Below are 14,142 nucleotides of genomic sequence, written 5' to 3' on the forward strand. Positions count from 1 at the left end.
GCGTGCTTTCTTCAGCAGTTTCTCATTATCATCTTATTGCAGCATAGCTTGTCAAAGCGTGTGTATCCTCTTCAGTGCATTTTGCAATGCGGCATAGAACACGCCCAATGCCTTTATTACTGTGAACATGCTTTTGAAACGGACCCAGCATGTTGGAGTTCGTGCGAAAAGTTGAGACTGAAGTGCATTCGTGAACGATGTGGCGTGGTACCACCTCCCTTATTTTCTTGAAACCATCGTTCTATCATCAAAATAAAAAACTAAAATTTTCTTACCTCATTTTTTGTTTTCGATGACCGCCTTATTATCAACCGTCACTTTTAGTCTACCATCCAGACAAGTTGTGTTCTTCATTACTTCACGTGCATCATGTAAGGGGTTGTTCTACGGATGTGACAATATGGTATTACACTTAGCGGCAGCGTACTGAATACAAGCCATAACTTCTTGTAATATATTTTCAAAATAACTTACCTACACAGGACCCATATTTTAGGACCGGACTGTCCAACCGTATTATAAGGCCACCCAATGTTTTCTGCCATAACTCATATGCCATTGGATAGATACCAACGAAGCTTTCTTGGTTGATTGTGTACCTTAAAAGAATCTGCCCAAACGGGGCTCGAAACAATGGAAAGACAGGTCAGACTAACCCATTAGACTACCTGAGTCTTCAATGATATGTGCCGGTGACTTAACAGTAAATTCCCGAGAAATTGTTTCGCGATACTTTCACGAACTTCTGGATGGCATTCTGACTATGCACATTCCTGTTCTCTTTGAAGTAACCACAGGCATGCTTGCCTAACACTCTCATACAACGGTTGCTGGCATGTCCCATAGGTCCTCAATGGGGTATAGATAAGGGTTACACTGACCAGTGGCTTCATGAGATAGATGGTAAACCAATCGTCGATAGGGTGGCAGGTTTAAAACAACATGGTATCTTGTTAAGATATCTTACCTTACAAATCTTTGACAGTGCGTAGCAACAATAACTGTTTCAACATCCATACGTACGCCTATAAATTGTGTTTATTTGCTTATCGCCTGTGTTCGTAAGAGATGCTAGAGCAACGATCCCGAAATGCAGTTGACTTCTATATGAGTAAAATGCCAGTTTCACTTTTGTTTGTCCGAACCATCTAAAAGACTTTTCACTGTTATTCCTGACAGGAATCTAAGACTGATGTACACTTCTTAATAGTGAAACAGTTGTCAATTATGAGCTCTCCACAAGTAAGCAGGTAGGGTATCTTAACAGGATGCAGCATTTTCCGCACCCAGTGTCTAATCGAGAATCGATTTATTTTCTTCCTAATGAAGATATTGATTCGAATAACGTGCGATCCTTTTCTCTGCCCTAACCTGTGAGACATACCAGTGTACCGGTGCGTACTACTGATTAAACATGCGAGTAATGACCGGTCAGGGGTTAAATAGCCTTTCCCGAATCTGACTGAAGGTCAAGGTTGGTACAAAAGTTTTCGGACAAACAGTTCACTCACGGCAATGCTTGGGTAATCTTCAAGCTTGACCGAGTCGTACTTTGTCATCAGTTTGCCTCGCTTTCTGTCCACCGCTAATTCCGTGCTCTCGAGAAAATCTGCCCCCAGAATTGTCTGCTATACATGTGGGCTGATCAGGAACTCGTGCTGCATCAACCTGTCGCCCAGACGAATTCAATGTAATGACAAGCCGTAAATATCCAGTCGGAACCAGTCGGTTGCATCTGCTGTATACACCTTGACAGCAGTACGCATAGTGTAAATGAGCACCGAGAATAACTTCTTGAAGGGCATTGATGAAATAGCAATCAAAGTATTATCTAGCGCAAATTGACTTGAGGAAGATCCACTGTGAGCTGGTTGTATGTTTCTTTGGGAACTTTTTCGATGTTAATGTACTCGAAGGTGTTCCCTTTTCGTAATCAGGTCCCTTTTTTTACGCACGTCGGTCCCTCAGACACGCACTCGCAAATTCGTAGTACGGTCTACAGTACGCTCTACTCGTTGATCAGGAAAGGCTCTGTTAAATCCATTGCTCGTGGCGTTACGGTGAAACATATGAGCGGTCATGTAGTCTTGTTGCCGGATATAAAAAAAGAAACTTACTTTCATGGGAGCCCATCGATGTTGTTCAGACTCAGCCCTACCGGGAATTGAAGTTCTTGAGTCTGACAAGCTAGACAAATTAAGGAAGTTACGGAATCGCTGCTTGAGATATAAAGTAAATCAACAACTTCTCTGAAGTACAAACATGTCAGTTTGCTCAGGCAGGATAGTTCACCTAAAACCAACTAGGTACTATCTAATTTCAGCAACTTGCTCTTGTCTATGAGATTTCTGACAGCAATACTATGTGGCAAGATAACTCAAGAAGGAAGGCCGTTGAAGGTCCACATATCAGAATACTAACAAATCGTCAAGTCATACCAGTTCGATGTATAGAGTTTATGGCCAACCATGGTGTTACTAAAATCTGGCTACCAAGGAAGGTCATCCTTATTCAGATGACATCGTTTTGGAGCTGCTACTGGTGACTGTCTGTCCTCCCGGATGGAAGAGTAAGCAAGCGTTAAATACGCTTTACCAATTGTCGGAATTACTCTCAGTTTTTGTGACTACCAGCACCCTTCGGGAGGATAACAGAAAAAGCGTGAGTCAATGCAACCAAAACAAACTAAGCGACTTCACACTGGTGTTTGGTTTTCCCAGTACAGGTTTACTCGGCTGAACTCAGCTGAGGGATCACTGTGGTGAAAACCATATTCTGCTACTTACAAACGGTGAGTAGTTAGCTCTGTACTGGCAAATATACCTCCAATGAGAGGCTGTCGCTCTGGAAGCCAGTCTACATCAGATCGCTCCACATACACTTGCACTCTTTGAGAAATTGAGTTCAAAAGAACTGCACCACTGGCCAGCCATCTGGGACAGCAAATTTATCTGCCCTATGAATCGACGGAGTTTTGAATCCCGAACGAGCTTCGTACTGTTAACGGTTCCCGGTGATTCTCAGCAGTACTTGACTTAAGCTCCGAATGTGACCATAAAAACCTGCGCGGCTGAAGGCTTCGACTCACAGAGACTAGGAATCATCGCTTGTCCCGTTGTGGTTCAACGTTGGCCCGAAAAAATACTGAACACGAACGAATCCTTCCAAGGTAACACTGCTTTGGAATACATTTTTTAATGGTACACGTTCTCATCATGATTCCTCAGCTAAACTGTGCAATTTCGAGGTGATAGGTTCAGCTGAATTTCGGTTTTGCATTGGAGCATGAAAAAACATACTAAGAACCCTACGCAGCACTTTCTATCGACCAACAGAACAAATCATCCTCAACGCAGTCGATATAGATCGCATACGGAAACACAAATAGCGCAATTTTTTAAGAGTGAAACAAATTGTGAAATAAATACCCGTAGACGTAAGTTTGGGGGAAGGAGTGACAAGAAAGAGTTCTGGAAAGAGGCCAACATTCCGGATTCAGCTTCTCATTAGATCTTTTGTCAGATTTGCCAGTCGCTCGAAATAAGAGACCTCTCCCTTCATAAAACGAATAGCAAGGAAACCAGATTTTGATAAAACTATGAAGTTAAGTAATTTTCTTCTGGAGAACTCACAACAGTTTGGCTTTGTTCACCTACGTAAATGGAACACACCGTTTTCATGAACTCTTATCTGCCTCTTTAACAGTCTTCCAATAACTGTAATACAACTCCACTTGCCCTATATATTTTGCAACTGACTTTTAGAGCTTATCTTTGCCACGTAATATTTATCAGCATTCGACACAATTGATCACAAGGATGGCCAGACGATTGAGGTGTTACCTGACTATCCCACTCAACCAAGAGTACCTTTGTTGGCACTACGGGGTACTGAATGTTTAAGAAACGTCGACTAGTTCACCTTAAATCTAGAAGCTTGTAGGACGCTTGTGGACGTGCAAAGGCTAAAGCAGTAAAAAACGCGTGATACGAGGAACAGTATGTTTATTCTCTACTGGAACTAAACCGCATGAGGCCAGTGAGGTGGCCGCTATTGATTGATTGTTAGTCACAATTTGCCCAGCCATCATAACTCTGTGTCAACGGGACCGCCGTGAAGAGACTAGACCTTACCCCGGCATATTGGTTTGTGAGCTTCTACAACCCACTGAGCTATACTGTGAAGGTTACGGGTGACAGTCACCGCCCTGCAAACCGGATTGGTCAGTCGGTAGAAGTCCGATTAGTAAAGTCTCCTAGCCCTTCAAACTAGGCGGTTGGAACGCTTGTGGTATGACTTCTTCCATAAAAGCATAGACTGCCTTGTTGATCTTATTCGAACCACCGTTGTCTTGCGGTTGGGCTGTCTAATTATTCCCCTGTCTAGGTCTTGGTATCTTGGCCCACGTTCAAACAGCCTCATATCATACCGGCCGCCGCAAGGCGACTCATCTTACGTACGAAAACAGACTACATGTTCGTTCTGCTTCCTCTTCTCAACCTACTGCTAGTGGTATCCTCCTACCTATTTAATAGAACATATAGATCGGCAAATCGCCCATCACCGCAGGTAAGGTTCTGCGTTGTTTTGAGCCACTGAGCTGAAGTTGTCCCCGCTTGAATGGTTGCCCGTGGGTAGTCCCCTATGTGCGGTTCTTTTGACAACGTTTGTGATAGCATCCAGTAAACGCGCCCGTACCTGGCTCCATTTATGCCCCGAAATACCGTAGGCCTGTTATTCCAAAAACATTTAATGCCAACTGTTTATTATGTTGTAAGGGATGCAAAAACTCAAATAGGATGAATTAGCGCTGTTGTGGATCGATTGGGTGATCCTTTCTGACCCGAATCAAGATGCACGGATAACTACGAACGCCTGCTAAGGTTATGTAATTACTACAGACTTCTGTGAGGAGCTAACTTCTAAAACAACCGTTTAGTCGCCAGTGAGCCAACTTCCAACTTCAAATAGACCAATCCATCAATAGCCATAGGTGGCGTGAGCCGATTTCTGGGTGTGAATTGCTCTGGAACACCTGTGTGGATTCTTATCACACACTGTCTCGTTGCTGATTCTCTCTGCGTTGCGAAAAGTGCGTACACCTCATCCAGCCATTGAGAAGCTGTCGAACCCTAAGGTGAAGCAAACCTACCAAAACCGCTCGCTGAAGTTCCTTTCGGACAGCACTCCGTCCGACGTTGACCTTTACTGTAAACGATTCTGCAACTCTGCAAGATTCTGGGTACCATGTTCGTGGAACGTTACAACCAACTACCTTTGAGCACTAAATCATGGACGACATTCTATGGCTGTTTGAAGCTGGGACAAGCAATGCTCCTTGTCGATAGTACATTACAGCTCGACCAACCGTCAGACTTCAGATGAAAAAGAGCATCTGAATGAATCGAGAAGCCTGGTTGATTCAGAAAGCTGTGGAGATAAAGGGAGCAAGAAACCATGAGAATACTCGTAGACTTTTCCACGTGATAAACGCAACAGACCCAAAAAACCTAAAGTGGGCAAAACAATCAATGTTAAAAACGGCAGGCTCATAGAAAAACCGGTACCAACTTAACACTTTCGAACACAATTTAGCAGGTTACTCTTATTACTCAATCGGATTCCCACCCCCTTAATGAAACCCGGAACGTTGAAATTTGAGCTTTCAATGGCTCTGGAAATACGCGACTACCTATCTTCCTTCAAGCATGACAGAGCAATCACTCCTGAAGAACTCGAACTCACCCTAAGAATAAAGATGGAGTTGTCTTAACATAGTGGCTCAACCTGTATAAAAGAGACTCAGCTGGAGTGAATCGACTGTTGTGTGTATTCTCAAAAAGGCGCGGTAGTCACAGTGAAACTGGCACGCCCACCTTGCAAATAAGTCCCTTGCGTCGCTTTTTTATGTCGTCTTGAGTAGGCGCGTGAAAATGGGATCGGATAAGAGCAAGCGAAATTGCTGACGAGAAGAGCTGTATGGACCGTGTGTTGGAGCAACGACATGAGTACATATGCTGTACAATAGGGACTTCAAGGGAGCCTTTGATTCTGTCTACCATATCGTGAAACATGCATGCACAGCAGTACATGTCGAAGTTCCTGCGTACCACGAACTGTTTGTATTTACATAGTTGTGGGTGCGTGAGAGTGTACAGATAGCTCTCCAAAAGGTTTCTCACGAGCAGTGGTATCCGGCAAGGATGTCCACTAAATCTATTTTGTTAAATTCCGTCATTAATGAAAATCTCCGAAACTCGGTGCTCAGAATACACATATACCATTGCTTTCACTAAAAAAGGTTAGAAGCCCAAACATTATTAAAAAAAACTTAGCAAGAGTAATCCGGTCCGACAACATACGTTTCACACTTACAAATTGCAAGGCCCAGCTGCGGGACTTACAGTCTTTCAACATAACTCTAAGAATTCGAAAGGAGACAGTCGACGGTTTGGAAGACAACACTTATCTCGGGAGTTGCATCAACTCTCACGGTAGTGCGAGAGACCAGGTCAACGCATGAATCTCAAAAGTCAGCGTTGCGACACTTGTGGCGTCAAAAAGGCATATCACAATGGTTTCAAAAGACTCATGCTGCGATCTCTGGCCAGCTCAAGAGCAGGATATAAGAATTATTCAGTTACTTGGCCACCGATCTCTCAGAAAATGGCAGGGTATAAAAATGTTACAAAACCTCCAGTGTTCTTTGGTTCCTGTCAATAACAATGATGATAATTCTAATACGTCAAACTCCTCATGTGTCATGTGACCTGGATTTCTGATTTTAAGGACATCTACGCATAACATTATAGGTCCTTTGAGTTATTCATCCCACTTATTTAGTGCTTTTGTGGCATCAAGGCGGTCCCGCCAATGTGGGTATTTGTGGAATTAACAGTTTGTAGTATCTGTTTGGGCTAATGCAGTATCAGGTTATCGAAAAGAGTGAGGTTGAATAGGGGGGATTTATTTGTGCAGCCTGACGCATTACAGCTAAATAAAGCAAGTTTAAGAATGATGACTCAAGGAATTGTTTATACCCCTGCCAGTCGACTTGGGCGAGTCGATCACATTGACTGAAATGCCTTTGATATTGGATCCAGAGTTACTGTGACTTGGGGGATTATCAGAGTGTTGACTTGTTTCTTGTATCTCATCCACCCACATTTTTTGATGTGGTGCGTGTTGCCGTCCCCCGCATGACCACTGAACTAACTGCACGTTGAGGGATTTTGTTCAATATGATTCAATCAATTGGATTTCTCACGGTCTTTTTGGCGAACGTCGATGTAGCCATGTCTCTCGAATTGGAAACCTCTGAAGCAAAGGCCATAATCATCTGCTTGGCTGTTATTTTTCGGATGGCGAGATAAAAATGCTATTGGAGGGAGCGTTGCAGTATTTTTCGCAAATTTACGAAAATATAAATTTGCCGGATACCATTATTTGTGCATCTCTAGAGAATTGGGACGGACTAGCGATGTGTTATGATTTTGTGATAAACTTCATCTCTTGAGCCGTGAGTGAATAAGGTTATAGAACATTATTTACACCGCGCTTTCATTTAATTCCACTTCGTGGTATGGGATATCTAGTATGAACTGACATCTGTAGTGAGACACCTCTAGGTAGTATTGGGGATCTGATGGAGTTAGGTTACCCGTGCAGTTGAAACAAGATTAGCGAGCTTATTTCTGGGCATATATTGATTAAAACGTCAGATGCTAAACTGAATCAAATCGTTCGACACTGCCATTTAAATGTCCTGTAGTTTTTACTTGAGCAAGCCACTGTTTACAATCCAATGTGCTGCAACCCCATGTCATCGAGGTTTCTGTATCTGGTTGTCTCTGGACCGTTTAAGATTTTACTTGTTTGGTGAGGGGCTCATTTTTTTGGAGGAAGGAACTTATTAAGCAGCTAGTCTAGTTTCGCATCACTTTCTCCTCGGCTCACGAGTGTGGCAAAGACCTAATTCAGATAGCCGACGAACTGATGTTAGATATATTCTAACGAATAAGCTTCGTGTCATATTGAGAGTCTGGTGAACTTGGTCACCCCGATCAGGAGTACTGGTGTGGCTGCATTAACAAAGGCGTTAGCTGATTTCAACATAACCACAAGAAGTCAGATGTAAACAAGCATTGAACACATACTTCATTCTTTTGCGAGTTCAAAACGCCTAGACAATCTCGGTTGCATTTGTAGGATACACTTAGGGTAAACCATTTCTAGTGAACATCAGGACCAAGGATACTTCCACAGCACGCAGTTTCACTTGAAAGGCTGGAGGAATTGGATTCATATCTACCCAACTAAAGCATTTTGACCAGTATCAGCAGACCTGAGACAAATTCAGTTATTGGAGCGTCAATCCATTAGGGGTTTTATCTTGATCCGGATTCATCAAGAGGGTCTAGACAGATTCGGTTTTCTGATATCGCGTCTCAACGTTCACGCTCTTTGCCTCAAAATGGTGACTTTATATGATTTCGCCAGTACGTGATAGATCCCAATAAGTAAGAAACACCTGGAGCACAACTTTATCAACCACTACTCCTGGAAAATCTCCATGTTCACAGTTTTAGTCCTCAGTAGTGGTTTTGAAAATTGAACAGTAGCTCTTCTACCGTACACCATTTGGACAAAAGGCAAAAAGCGTTCTCTGTCTGTCACCAATCATGCATTTCTCACACAATCTTTTGATCCAGGACACGAATAAATACTGCGATATATGCGACCCTTATAGCAAACTGAAAAGGCCACGCATTAATAAAAGAAAATGATAACAGGAACATAGTGGGACAGAAATATTTCACAATGCTGAGTTAACCAATGAGATCACCGATTGTGTGTTAAAACGTTTTGAAAAATTCATGCAACTGTTTTAAAAGTCCGGTTCCAAAGACGAGGGAGATCAACAACCACAGAGAGTTTGTATGCAGATGTAGTCATAACAAATTTCAACGTATCCTCAACCAAATAATGACCATTTGAACTCCAGTCTCTGCTTCAAACTGATTGCTTTCGTTCACTGTAAGCGGAGCATTTAGAATGGGAGTTGCCTGAACCCGAGGTTGTACAGTTAGGCGCAGTTAGACTACCTGGCCTCTGATATTATCCATCAGCTCTTCGTGGAATACAGTAGTGGTGTCGACTGGGAAATAAAAAACACTGGATGCGTGGTCACGATAACTTTCTCGAATAGTAGAAGTGGTCGAAATCTCATTACGATGGACCGAACTCTCAAATGGTGCTGACCTACTTGACGATCCTAGAAGTCGAGACACCAACCCATGATGCCGGTCAAAACCACGCAACTGAGACAGTGTGGGAATCGTGTGACTTCTAGTATCCAGCTCTATACCGGATCTGGAGCCATTCACTCTGTAATTGCTGTTTCTCAGGGAGTCGTTTGGAGCTACCATTAATCCTAATGACTTGAGTCACATTTTTTGCATCAGATAGGGAGCATTCCTTTGGCAATGTGTATTAATATTCTAGTTTTCCCCTAAAACTAGTCAAATATTCTGAAGTTTTCGTAAAGGAAACTACTCACAAGGTTGCTGAAAACTCTTCGACAGCCCACGATCGGTTTCGCCCTTCTTGGGGCTCATCAGGTAGGCGCAGACCTCGAGTTTCAGTCAACCTTATGTTCTACTTGAACCCAAATTGAACTGCTGTCGAGACCTACACTCATTTGTAAATCAGTTTGGTTTTCGCGAGAGACTCAACTGAATCTCTCGTTTGTGATATTCTACAACTGAATGCGCTGCACACAGACCGCCTCATGATTCAGTCTGCACGATATTCGAGATATCACAGTATATTTTCATGAAGGAAACTACTCACAAGGTTGCTGAAAACTCTTCGACAGGTCGTGGGTTCTCGAAGAGTTCTCAGCAACCTTGTCAGTAGTTTCCTTTAGAAAAATATTCCGAAGTTTTGTTTTTATCAGCCATCCGTCAAAACACTTAGGAGAGTACATCGACGTTACGCGGCCTATCTTAATCAAACCAGAGAAGATTGGCCTAAAATTTCGGTTACACCTGAATCATAGAGAACTCGAAAGTGACGGCTTGTTCGAAGCACAGAAAGTCAATCCGGGAGCGAGAACTTTGGTTGTGTTTAGTAATGATGCACTACAAACGAGGGCCATCGAAGTGAGGATAGCACCGAGTTACCCTTCCTGAATATCGCAACACGTGGAAATTTTTGGAGATCAACTGATCTGGTGGTCAAGCATAGCTTCAGTTGAGCTCACTAAAACAAACATGCACCATAGATACACTAGATGACGGATCAGTGGACCCATCCGTTAGGATCACCTACTAACAGAAAGTCAAGTTTAATCACGAATACTGTAGACAAAATGGTGATTGCCAGTGTGTACACCTATACAGTTATAGAAATTTTTGAGGAAGTCGAAAGCTTAGCAAGCATTTCAGAGTGCAAACTGAGAATGCGTTTAACAATTGAGTGGAAGGTATGTTATCTGTCGGTCAACTTTCAGTGGCAGAAAATAACGGTTGATATTTAAACCAGATGTCCATGAATTCCATTATGTGTGGCATCAGTTTCTTGGCTTTTGATTAGAAACTCATTTATCTGAACAACGAGAAAAACGTAACATCAAACGTACCGTCTGTATTTAGATAATACGATTTCCCAGGCCAGTCTAGTATCACCACATTACTATATCAGCAGGAACGTTGTTGTTAATGTCATGCATTCCAACGTGACAATGCCCCCGAAAGCAGCCAAGCATTTGCCCGAAACAGGTGGCCGCGCAATGCCCCTTACCCACTGGACTGCCGCCACACGAAGATATACACTTTCTGTACTCATTGCGGCATTCGTCAGTGCATCCTGTTGTAGCTGCTTCGTCCAGTCCGTAGTAGATCAGAAAAAGAACAATGATAAAATGCTGAAAAATTAAACGAATTCAAGGATGTTCTCACGTTCATCGGGAAACATTTGGCTTGTAATTACTCACCTCTGGCATTTGGCTCACAGATGCACCGTGGTTCCCAGTTCCGAGCAATCATTATTTATACAGCCAGCAGTGTGTTGCAATTACAGTGAGCTGATTCGATGAAGTCGAAAATTGTTTCGATAGTATTCGATTCCTGAAACACGCGTAAACCTCTCTGAACTTTGATCCAATCATTTACATTATGAAAGCGCACAGTGCACTACAATTTTAAATGGAAACCAAATGGTCGATGAGGGCATCCTGAAAGGCTGCGCTTTTTCAACGTTTCAATGTAACTACATTTTGAAATCAGATGTACCCACTTAAGCTGCCACACAATAGAATAAACTTTGCAGTTTTTTGAAAACTGAAATGAAATTCCTTCTTCCATCTCAAACAAGTTAAATCAGGGTTTGTTTAACTCATTGGCGAATCCCGCGTTCGAGAAGGCGTGTACAGTTGAGAAGAAAGCTCTGGTTATTTTCTGGTAATGTCAGTTTCTTTAAGGAAGTTTGCTTGCTTTATGATGTACTTTGAAAATGTAAAACTGTGTTTCGATTTGCCGAGAAAAATAGAGACAATCTGCGGTACTGGCTAATAAAAATGGGTGGAAGTTCACAAATGGGATAAAAGTAGTCAAAAAAACCTCGTGAGTTTGTAGGCCGTGAAGAGGGTATAGAGTCTCAAATAGGGGGTTGCCTTGCAAGTGACAAAATCGTATGCACTGCCGCCTTATCCCTGATCGGAATAATGAAAAGCACGCATCACTAAGCTTCTAGGGCCATTTGAATTCAAAACCACATGAGAGTTTAAAAGTTTCACCAGCCGGCCACGGGCCAGTGGCTAGAGCGAAGTGAGTAAGGCGACTAAGGATATCCCTGAAAGTCATCAAAAGAACAAATACAGAGGACAAAGCTAGTTTTCCTCGGGTTCTTACGTTGGTTAACACAGAAATTCTTTTTAAAAACCGGGTGCAATCCACCCATGTGGTTAGATACATTCACGGATATAAATTTGAAAAGAGGCAAGGGCTGCACTGGCCCGCGGGCCATGGGGTTTTCATAGGTGTCTTAGTTGCGTAGTCGAGTTGTGGTGGTCTTTGCGATCGATAGCAGTTTGAATTGCACTGTCCTCGACTGGTTCAGGAGCACCCACGCACATCCATTATCTTAGGTATAGGCAACTAATCATCCACTCAATTTAATTGGTTATTTCTCTCAAGACACTTAGGGCTCTGATCCCGCTTTGGTGTCACAACTTGATCGTTCGTCTGCAGATGTTTCAATGCACCAAAATATTCCTGTCTCAGGATACGTCTGAAACTTGGATAATAATTGAGATACTTATAACTTGAATTAGCCAAGGTCCATATAATTTTGAGGACAAAACACAACGTATCACATATACTTTCAACCCGGACTTCGGATTGATTATTCTGGCGACTAATACAGCAAAATTTAGAACTGAAGGGCACTGGCTCCAGAAGCAGAGTATTCGGCCAGAGCGGTACCTTTCTGCATTGGCAATTAATTTCGTACAATGTGTCGGCGACTTTATCTGACGGGGCTAGATTCTTCTACCTGGAGTTAGTTTTCTTGGCAGCAGTAAGTGCACTTGATATCTTGACTTTCAAATAAGCACTGAATTTGAGTTTTCACGGGAGACTCATCAGAATCTCCCGTACACTCTCACATGTCCGGGAGAACACAAATAACGTATTATTTTGACAATCCTCCGGTGCATTCCTGGATGAGAAAGCGTGTCAAGGAGAACAAGCTATTCAACCGAATCGAATTCGCCCTGGTAACCCTGGAAGACTAAAAGTGAGGGTCACTAATAGGTGTGGCGTTGTCCAAGCAACCCGATGGATTGTGAAGGTTTGGTCAGCTCAACAGGTCGAAATCCCGCTTCCTGCTCTCTAGTCATTGTTTCACGATGCACTTAAGGCGAGGAAACACAAGTGATGTCAAAAGTTTCATTACAACCGAGGTTAGGCTAATCCCCCTGTGGTTACCACTTTCACTACGGACCCCATTTTTGAAAATGGACACAAGTACCGGCTCTCCCCGGTTGACTGAGACAGAGTCACTTTCGAAAATGCACGCAAACAGATCAGAAAAGCGGTAACTGAGGTCTTCACCCCCGTCTTTGAAACATGCATTTAGGAGGTCATCCTGACCAGAAGCCCAGTGGTGTTCGAGAGGACATATGCAGTCATAAACCTCCGAGACATTTGGGGGCTGGAAGTTCATCCTCCAGGGCTGTACGTCAAATGCTGTCACCAGATGAGTGGCAGCTGGTTGCCTAGTTAGATTTTGTTCAAAGTATTCTGCCCACCGGTCGACGCTCTCTTTATTCAAGATGGCACATCCTCCTGATCCTTGATAGTTTCACTCACAGGATGTTTCCGAGGGCTTCTCACTCGCATCAACTGAAATAATTTCCGTGCATTGTCAGCTTTCTGAGTCTCTTACATTTTCTCCGCTTTCTGTGTCCACAAGGCTTCACGGTCGGTTTGCATGCTCACTTTCACTGGGCGTCTGATGATTCGTTGCACCAAGTTATGTTCGGGACCGAATGGGATGTTTTTCCGAGATTAAGTAGTGCCACTGTTCGGTCCACCATCCAGCGCTTGAGTGGACTTGGTAGCCCCTTGAATTCGGAATAGACTCTAGGAGACGAACCCGGTAAGTTCGTCTAACATCCGGATCCGCCATCTTTCAGTTACCAGCGATTTCTCCGCATCAGTTATTGATCCGCTCCATCCATAACTGATGGCAATGTGGTCGATCTGAGTTTGTGACCGGTATGCCGTTCGAGTACACCATCTGGCCAGACGACTTCGACTGTTTCGGAAGTTAGTACTGCCTAAGAACAGCCTGTAGTCAGCACACACCTGAATCAATCGTTCACCATTATCCGTACGGACCGAGTTCAGTCGATATTGACCACTTAATTGAGTCTCAGACATGCTAAGCCTGTCCACTTGTTCATTCAGATCTCCGGCAACCACGACGATATCTGGGCATTTAGCTCGCCACAACACGGAATTCAAGGAGTCGTAAAACCTCTCTTTGACGGCGTCGGAGCTACAGTCAGTTGAGTTGTAAGCGGACACGATAAACTGTCATCCATCAACTCCTCCCTTGTGAGATTCTTTCAGAGAT

This window comes from Opisthorchis viverrini, assembly GCF_000715545.1.
Source record: "Opisthorchis viverrini unplaced genomic scaffold opera_v5_46, whole genome shotgun sequence".
In the NCBI taxonomy this organism is placed as follows: domain Eukaryota; kingdom Metazoa; phylum Platyhelminthes; class Trematoda; order Opisthorchiida; family Opisthorchiidae; genus Opisthorchis; species Opisthorchis viverrini.